Source organism: Mastomys coucha, unplaced genomic scaffold (assembly GCF_008632895.1).
Source record: "Mastomys coucha isolate ucsf_1 unplaced genomic scaffold, UCSF_Mcou_1 pScaffold3, whole genome shotgun sequence".
NCBI classification, from domain to species: Eukaryota; Metazoa; Chordata; class Mammalia; order Rodentia; family Muridae; genus Mastomys; species Mastomys coucha.
The window spans coordinates 72,674,305-72,684,575 of NW_022196909.1; the positions used below are offsets into that span (position 1 = coordinate 72,674,305).

General features: G+C 38.0%; 1 pseudogene; it reads right to left on the reverse strand.

The window, feature by feature from the left end:
- LOC116074497 overlaps positions 1-9,256 on the reverse strand; it is a 32,424-nt pseudogene extending 23,168 nt beyond the window's left edge.
- Between the last annotated feature and the right edge of the window lie 1,015 nt (positions 9,257-10,271).

The window sequence follows — 10,271 nt, forward strand, 5'->3', positions numbered from 1 at the left end:
TTTTTTTGTTTTTTGGAGGGGAAACTGGGAATGGAGAAATTCGCATATAAATAAAGAAAAAAAAAGAAGAATGCAAATCGATCCATTCTTATCTCCTTGTATAAACCTCAAGTCCAAGTGGATCAAGAACCTCCACATAAAACCAGATACACTGAATATAATAGAAGAGAAAGTGGAGAAATCTCTCAAACATATGGGCACAGGGGAAAAGTTCCTGAACAGAACACCAATGCCTTATGCTCTAAGATTAAAAATTGACAAATGGGACCTCATAAAATTACAAAGCCTCTGTAAAGCAAAGGACACTGTCAATAGGACAAAACAGCAATGAACAGACTGGGAAAAGATCTTTACCAATCCTACATCTGATAGAGGGTTAATATCCAATATATACAAAGAACTCAAGAAGTTTGAATCCTGAGAACCAAATAACCCTATTTAAAAATGGGGAACAGAGCTAAATAGAGAATTCTCAAGTGAGGAAACTCAAATGGCCAAGAAGGACCTAAAGAAATGTTCAACATCATTAGTCATCAGGGAAATGCAATTCAAAACAACCCTGAGATGCTACCTCACACCACTCAGAATGGTTAATGTCAAAAACTCAGGCGACAGCAGATGCTGGCAAGAATGTGGAGAGAGAGGAACACTCCTCCATTGCTGGTGGGATTTCCAGCTGGTATAACCACTCTGGAAATCAGTTTGGTCGTTCCTCAGAAAATTGGACATGAAAACTAAGCTATACCACTTTTGGGCATATACCCAGAAGATGCTCCAACATGTAATAAGGACACATGCTCCACTATGTTCATAGCGGCCTTATTTATAATAGCCAGGAGCTAGAAAGAACCCAGATGTCCTTCAACAGAGGAATGGATATAGAAAATATAGAAATGTGGTACATTTACACAATGGAGTATTACTCAGCTATTAAAAACAATGAATTCATTAAGTTCTTAGGCAAATGGGTGGAACTAGAAAATATTATCCTGAATGAGGTAACCCAATCACAAAAGAATACACATGGTATGCACTCACTGATAAGTGGATATTATCTCAGAAGTTTGGAATACCCAAGATACAATTCACAGACTACATGAAGCTCAAGAAGAAGGATGACCACAGTGTAGATACTTTGATCCTTCATAGCAGGTGAGTCAAAATATCCATGAGAGTAGATACAGAAACAAAGTTTGGAGCAGAATCTGAAGGAAAGGCCACCCAGTGACTGTCCCACCCAGGGATCCATCTCATATACAGTTACCAAACCCAGACACTATTGTGGATGCCAACAAGTGCTTGTTGACAGGAGCCTGATATAGCTGTCTCCTGAGAACCTCTGCCAGTGCCTGAGAAGTACAGAAGTGGATGATCACAGCCATCCTTTGGACTGAGCACAGGGTCCCTAATAAAGGAACTAGATAAAGGACCCAAGGAACTGAAGGATTTTGCAGCCCCATAGGAGAAACAACAATATGAACCAACCAGTATCTCCAGAGCTCCCAGGGACTAAACCACCAACAAAAGAGTACACAGGAGGAACTCATGGCTCTAGCTGCATATGTACCAGAGGATGGCCCTCTGGGACGTCAATGGGAGGAGAGGCCCTTAGTCTTGTGAAGGCTTGATGCCCCAGTGTAAGGGAATCCCAGGATAGGGGAGTGAGCAGGTGGAGGAGTGACGGAATGGGAGGCAGTTTGGAGGGGAAATGGGGAAAGGAGATAAAATTGTACAACCACTCTGGAAATCAATCTGGTGGTTTCTCAGGAAATTCAAAATATTTATATCTGAATACCCAGATAAACCACTCTTTGGAATTTACCCAAAAGAGTCTTCATTACACCACAAGGACATATGCCCCACTATGTTCATAGCAGATTTATTTTGTAATAGCCAGAAACTGGAAAAACACAGATGTCCATCAACCAAATAATGGATACAGAAAATGTTGTTCATTTACATAATGGAATAGGAATCAGCTTTTAAAAACAGAACATCAAGAATTTTGAAGGCAAATGGTTGGAAGTGGAAAATATCATCTTGATTGTGGTAACCCAAACACCAAAGGATGTGCATTGTGGAATGAGAAGGAAGGCACAAGCCAGGATGCTTGAATCTTATGTAGATGGGGGAATAATATAGTCCTAGGAGACAGAATAAGGGAGAAAACTTGGTGGGAGAGGAGATATGAATTCGGGGTGGTTAGAATCAAATGTGAGGAGAGACAAGAGAGAGGGCCAGAGGGCCAGGAGAATGAATAGAAATTGGTGAATGGATGGGATGGGGGCATTGGTGACATCTTTAGGATGTGCCAGAGACCTAGGATGGGGGAGGCTCCCAGAGTCTATAGAGTGACTTTATCTGAAATACCAGACCTGACGTGACCACTCCCTGTAGCCTGGCAGGACCCCCACTGGAGGAATAAGAACACAAACTCACCTTCAAAAGTTTTACCCCAAATTTGTCCTGTCCAAAAGAAATGCATCGACAAAGATGGAGCTGAGAGTGAGAGAATGGCCAACCAATAACTGGTCCAACTTGACTCCCATCCCAAATGTAAACACTAACCTGATACTTTGTTATGCATGCAGACAGGAACCTAGCATTACTGTCTTCTGAGTGGTTCCATCAGCTGACTGAAAGAGATAAAGAGCCCACAGCTAAACACTGGACAGAGTGGAGTCTTATGGAAGAGATGGGGGAAGGATCAGGAGCCCTGGAAGGGATAGGAACTCCACAGGAAGATCAACAGTTGTCAATTAACCTGGATCCTTGGGGATTCTCAGAGACTGAACCACACACCAAAGAGCATATGTGGGCTGGACCTAGCCCTCTGCATATATGTAGCTGATGTGCAGCCTGGTCTTCATATGGGTCTCTCAACAAATGAAGTGGGGATTGTCCCTAAAGCTGTTGCATGTTTGTGGGTCCCATTACCCTAACTTAGCTGCCTTGTCTGGCCTCAGTGGGAGAGGATACACCTAACTTGGCAGACACTTGATATTCTGGGATGGAGGAATAGCCAGGGGACCACAACCTCTCAGTAGAAAGGGAAGGTGAATGAGGGGAGAGTCTGTGAGGGGAGACTTTGAGGAGGTAGGGTAATGATCAGATGTAAAGTGAATAAATAAATAAATTATTGGGGAAAAGATGTAAAGAGACACAAATCCACTCAAGTCCTTCATTTTATTTTCAAAATACAGGACCCACAATGACATTTAAAGACTGTTTTTTGTATATAAAACTTTCACTATATTAATTTTGCTTTTAAATACCTGTTTTTGTTTTTGAAAATAAGTTATTAGCATAAAGAGAAATTAGACAAATGTTCTTCCTAGATAAAACTACAAGCATATTGGGAATTCAAGAATGTACTTTGAAACAATTTTACAGACCATATAGAACATTATGTTCATCATAGTTTCTATTTCAGTTGCAGAACACTTTCCTGGCATGCTTGAAGTCTTGGTCTTGGGGGTCAATAAACAGTACCTGTAAAAAACTTCAAATTAACATTTATTACATATCTTTTCTTTTTCTTGGAATGAAAACAATAGGGTATTTCTAAGTAATGAATTGCAAATTACATATGGATAGAAATAGTATGGGTATTTCTTAATGCTTTGTAATTATGTAAGAAAGTATTGGTCACCATCACAGCACTCCTAAATCTTCCATAATAACATCTCTCACATCACTATAGCATTATCAGTTACTTGGTACAAGTTTATGATTATACAATCAGAATTTATTTATGTATGGTAAATTATTGGAGCAGAACTATTTTAATATCTGAATCTAAATTTACTAGTAATTTTACCATGGTTGCATTTGGTAGAAAGATCTGGACTGCTGTTTTGTCATGATAATGGTGGGAATAAGCTAGAAAATTTCACTTTTCCCTTCAAAAATACACAATCTTTGCAACACTGAGTAATAGCCAGGTCATACTGTACACATTCCTATCAATGAATAACCATATAGCACTAAAATCTTAGCTGGACACAACACACACCTTCTTATCAAGGATGATAGTGCAATACTAAGTAGCTAGTAGTAGGTCACAGCATATCCCTTCTTATCAAGGAATCATTACGTACAGGCCTTACTAGGAGGGAAAAATTAGTAATGTTGTGCACTGCCTGTTTTCATTACTGATAACATATGAATGTTAATTAAAATGAATGTTAATTAAACAGAAAGTGAAAATCACAATCACTTTACCAGAGAAACAAACATGAAACAAAGTCTAAGGAACTTTATATGGTTCCTCAAGACCACACTATGTTCTGAAACAAATTTTACTACAAAGAGCTATGCATACAACTTCTGTTACTGTACTAGACAGGTCCAAAGTGAGTGTGTTCTTCCTTGTCAAAGATAATTACTCACAGAAACTAAGAGTCCCACATGCTAAAGTCTCTCAAATGACCACAGCATTTTCCCTGCTACTGGAGAGACCTGCAAAGTGTTAGACACTTAGCTCTACTCATTGTAGAGTAGCTGCAAACAGGCAATCAATGCAAATATTTCACATTTTCTTTGACTGTTGTGTCAATGTTTTCTATGGTGTCTCCTGCCCCTGAGATTCTCTCTTCTATCTTTTGCATTCTGTTGGTGATGCTTACATCTATGACTCCTGATTTCTTTCCTAGGTTTTGTATCTCCAGGGTTGTCTCTCTGATTTCTTTATTGTTTCTATTTCCATTTTTAGATTCTGGATGGTTTTGCTCATTTCCTTCACCTGTTTGATTGTGTTTTCCTGTAGTTCTTTAAGGGATTTTTGTGTTTCCTCTTTAAGAATTTCTAGCTCTTTACCTGTGTTCTCCTGTATTTCTTTGAGGGTGCTATTTATGTCTTTCTTAAGGTCCTGTATCATCATCATGATAAGTGATTTTAGATCTGAATCTTGCTTTTCTGATGTGGTGGTGTGTCCAGGACTTGCCATGGTGGGAGAATTGGGTTCTGATGATAACAAGTATCCTTGGTTTGTGTTGTTTATTTTCTTATGCTTGCCCCCCGTCATCTGGTTAACTCTAGTGCTACCTGCCCTTGCTAAATCTGACTGGAGCCTGTCCTTCCTATGATCCTGGTTGTGTCAGATCTCCTCAGAGTCAAGCTGTCTCTGGGATCCTGTGATTCTGGGATCCTGGGATCCTGGGTTTGTTAGATCACCTGGGAGTGTGGCTTTCTCTGTGTGTTGTGGGACTGGCTGCAGAGCTTGCGCCCAAGGTCTGCTCAGCTAACTGACCCAGACAGACTGGAAGGAACCAGAGTCACTGGGCTGGTGCAGCTCCTGTGTGCCTGGTCCCGCTGGTCCCAGTTACTCCCAGTGTTGGGACAGATGTTGGTTCCTGCTCAACTCTGATCCTGGGTGTGTCAGAGTGCCTGTGAGTGGAGCTTCTTCTGGGTTTTTGGGACTGGCTGCAGAGCTTGCAGCCAATCGGAAATATTTTAAATATAATAGTTTTTAGAGTGAATTGCAGGCAGGTAATCTTAAATTTTAGGATTTTAAACATTTTAGATTCTAAAAAAATTAGCTAGGGTGTTAGATATCTACTTTATCTTTAAGTATGAAAACCACAATGGTCCATAGAAAACAGTTGTGTTGCCTTTTTACCTTAGTATTTTCTTTATTTACATTTACATTTTTTATGAGAGAAGGAGGAATCTTCCTTGTATCTTTTGACAAGTGATTTCCTTTTGGAAAGGATTAGAATTGTAAAATTTTGGGAAGTCTGTGGACTTTATTCATTCATTCATTATTCATTATCTTGTATTAGTTTTGCAGCCATATATTACCAGGAATATGACTGCAGCAAATGCAAGGCAAGTATGCCTACAAGCATTCACTTCCCTTATTAGACAAGTGGGCCCTCTCAAAGGAACTGCAAAGTGCAGTTCAAATCAGCTTAAACGTGAGTGACAACATATCAATCTCAAATAGAGTAAAATCCAACTACTGGCTATGCAAAGCATAAAGAAGCTGAAGGGATTTCTGCACACAGTATACTCTCTCGTGTTACATTCCTCTTTGAGGACCCAGAGCTTTTTTACCTAGAGAAATGGACTTTAAAATCAGAAGTACATAATTTCTGTCATTGATAGAAACAGCTTATATTTTTGTCTGAGGTAATTAATTTTGATAAAGCAATTATCTCTTAACTCTTAATAAATAACACATTTATAAGAATAAAGGAGTTACCTGCAATCATCCCTCCTTCTTTTAAGTTACTTGCATGTAAAATATGTCAAGTAAACAGCAGCATCTTGGTCTTTTCCTTCAGGCTTTATGGCTTCACTATGATCTTTGCTTTCCCATTATTTATTTTATTCTGTTGTGGTCCAGCCGGGTGGTGGTGACGCACGCCTTTAATCCCAGCACTTGCGAGGCAGAGGCAGGTGGATTTCTGAGTTCGAGGCCAGCCTGGTCTACAGAGTGAGTTCCAGGACAGCCAGAGCTACACAGAGAAACCCTGTCTCAAAAAACAAACAAACAAACAAAAAATTCTGTTGTGGACTGTTGTAGTCTGAGGGATAAGATTACTCAGTATTATATAACTGGGTAATATATTCTCTGTTTATTGAGAAAATGAAAATTTTTCTCATTTAAGAAATCCACTCCCTAACCTGCATCTATAATTTATGATGTTTATAAGTATGAGGCAATGTGAAAATTAAGGAAGTCTTGAAGATTCTAAGCATGTTGTGCTGTGGGGTTATAAAGACCATTCACACTTTATGAATCTCTGTAGTTTCCTTTGTGCCTTATTCTACCATATCTGAATGAGGTTTAATCCCTGGATTTACACCTAAAGAACCTTAGATCTCTGATTAAATAAAAGTCACTCGAATGGAGCTTGTTAATGGGAGATTGTGGTCCTCCTGGTACCTGTGTCTCATCTACATATAGTTCTACAAGTATAGTTCAGACAGCCATTACTTCAATAACCTACCTTGAATTATGAGCCTACATAAGTAGAAGTTATGTGGTGCACAGCCAACAACTGACATACTGCATGAATTTGCACAGGTTAAACATTCCAATCTAACTTTTGCAATTCCATTTTATTACTTATATATTTTGATTATGAAATATCAAATAGTTGGATGATTGAAATTTGTGCTATAGTATTTGTAATTGCTATAACATTTTGTCACTATTAATATCTACAATTATACATTTCTTATTTGACTCTGAGTTCCTTGTAAGATTTGAATCTATGGAGAATATGGTATTTAACTTGGGATAATTTTCCTATTGAAGGATGCTGTTGATTTTATTTTCAGTCAAATAATATAGATTGCATAATTTTCTATTGCTTGATAATGTGTAAGATCCATGCTCATCTGTCTGATAGTCTTTGTGACCAGAAGGCCAAATACTTACTTGTTGGATTTATACTGATCATTGTCTACTGAACAATAAGAATAACTGTATGATTATAGATTGGTTTATCCAGGGTCAGGACACATTACAACATTTGTGAGCTCAAATATTCATTAGTGATTCTTTTTACACAGAAGTTATAAAATCATATATTGTAATGATGTTGGAAGAAAGTAAACAATTAAATAGAATATAATTTTATTTTAATGGTTTTCTTTTCTTTCTGGATATAGAGCAAATTATAACTTTGTCTTTAAAGCCTTCTTCCTAGAAGGCACCTCTATCTTGGACATGGAAAGCCATTGCAATGTCTGTGTGCAATATTCAGACTGGGTTTGTAGCAAACAGATTTTTAGTTATCTCCAGAGGTTATGCTTGCAGACAAGAGTCAATGGTCTAGCATTATTGTCCTCTGAGAAGCTCAACCCAGGAGATTAAAGTGAGAAATTGAGTTTAGCCTTATATCATCTCATATCAAGAGAACTATCTCCCTCATATAAAGAGAAACACAGTATTCCACAAGGGCAGATATTACCCAAGCAAGCTAAAGTACATAAGACAGACACTCTATCATTTACCTTATAAACATTTAGTATTTTTTTTTTTGTGACAGGGTTTCTCTGTATAGCCCTAGCTGTCCTGGAACTCACTCTGTAGACCAGGCTGGCCTCAAACTCAGAAATCCACCTGCCTCTGCCTCCCAAGTGCTGGGATTAAAGGCGTGCGCCACCATTGCCTGGCCTACTATTTTTAATAAATCATGATCAGACATCCCTGAAATATTTTTCAATGAGGCTTTAACTTTTAGTGTCTTAAGTGACATGATTCTTGTTATGTCATTTTAGTGATCTGAGACAACTGATTAGTTTCAACATCTTATTAATTTACCACCCTTACATATATCCAAGGTGCTCTATGGCCACCTTGACCAGCTTCAACATAAAGCCACCATCTCTCTGTCTGGAAACATTTAACCTTATTGTTTTACATCCCCTGGTCTTCTTATATTGTTCTGTGTCTGTATACTTTACATTTACATATTGTAGATTCAGAGTGGTGACCAATCTCTCTTGATCACAGGAAAATCCCATCACTTTGGTACCTATGTCTGTGGAGATGCATTTTTTTTAACATGGGCCAGCTACCAACTTTAACAAGAGCCATTGATGATTATTTTCTTAACACCACTAGGAGTTTTAGGTCAGAAGTTCATCAACTCAACTATGGGCATTAGATAGTACATGGCAATAAGTTGATTTTTGAGGATACTAACTTGTATAAAGCACTTTGCTTAAGCCTTTTCTTACTAAAAGCACATCACCTTTTTGGGCTGTGTTTCTGAGTAACTTTACCTTGCCTACTTAGTGACAGCTGAAGTGGAAACAGAGAAAAGGAGAGTATGCTGTTTTATACTGTGTGTCCCTAAGCATGAAAGCCAAAAGGGTAAAAACCAGAGTAATATCTTTACCACTTTAAAAGTGAGAAATATTTAAAAAGAAACGGCAAAATGAAACTAGAATTTTCCATGGATAATGTCATTGTGAAGAATAACATGGGAGACAGAAAGTGGGAGTCTACATCCATACATCCTTCCTGTGCACTATTCATATGACATTAAGCTATAAAAAGAAATAAGTGTGTTGATGGTACTTTCTGTTTCATAGTGGAAGCAATATCAGGACCATTAATTTGTGGTAATGTTAGATGTGCATGAGTAGGTAAGAATGCACCAACCAGTACATCTCCATCCTGGAATACAGTGTCTGCCATTCTCAGAGAGCATATTGGGTTTATTGGTTCACAGGAAGCTACAGGAAAATGCAGGAACAACAACACAAAAAAGTCATCATTATTTCTTGAAAAATGCTATGCCTGGCCAGAAATTCAACCCACAGAGTCATCATATCATGCACAATTGAATGTGTGCATGTATATGGACACTTACATGTGTTGCAGGCTGGAGAGTCCATAAATCACTCATACTCCATGAATCCATTTACTCTTCCTTGTTGCAGTCTCCAAGAGACTGCAATACATCTGAGGTTCTCTGTACAGATAGCACAAACAAGTTAAGAAAATATGCCTGAGGGTCAGCCTGTTAGGGTGATAATTATCCATGTTCCAAAATAGCAAAACCACAGGGATCAACTCAACTTGGGTAGATTGACTCTCATATTATGTATAAATACCATTTGAAATAAAGTAAGAGTGTCATGTCCATGACTCAAACCAAGTTGGGAGATATAAAAGAATCCCATTAAAAGAGAGACAGATGGAACTATGAATCAAAATTTCCAAGGTCTATAAGGGCTTAACATAAATCATGTCTAATAGAGTCATAGTACATTCAGTGTATGGTGCATGGTGTCTATATGACAATTCTATGTATAGAATTCTCTATAAGTGTGTGCATTCTCCATTGCCTAGACAACCAAGAAATTAATCTAGGATACACAAATCCACTCCTGTGTGTCATCATCTGTGTATATCCTAAATTGAATGTTTTTCTATACACGTTAACCTCTTCAGTTCCCACAAATCAAAATCACCAAGTAGTGACTAGTGTTTATATCTACAGCATTGGATTTTTGCATAACTCACTCTGACAGGATGACAGGATCATTGCTAGCAATGGTTTTCTGCTCTATGAAAGTATGTATTAAACACTGCTCTGTTACTTCAACATTTATCCTCCTACTAGAATGTACATATGGGTATGAGAAATGAAGATCCACGTTCATGTGGAACATCAGAAAAGGATTTGATGGGCATTTTGTCTAAAAGTCTAGAAATAAGAACATAAGAGGGTTACATTTTCCTCACCTTAATTTGAATTGAGTTTAATATTTAATAATTAGTAAAAAATATATATCTTTGTGTG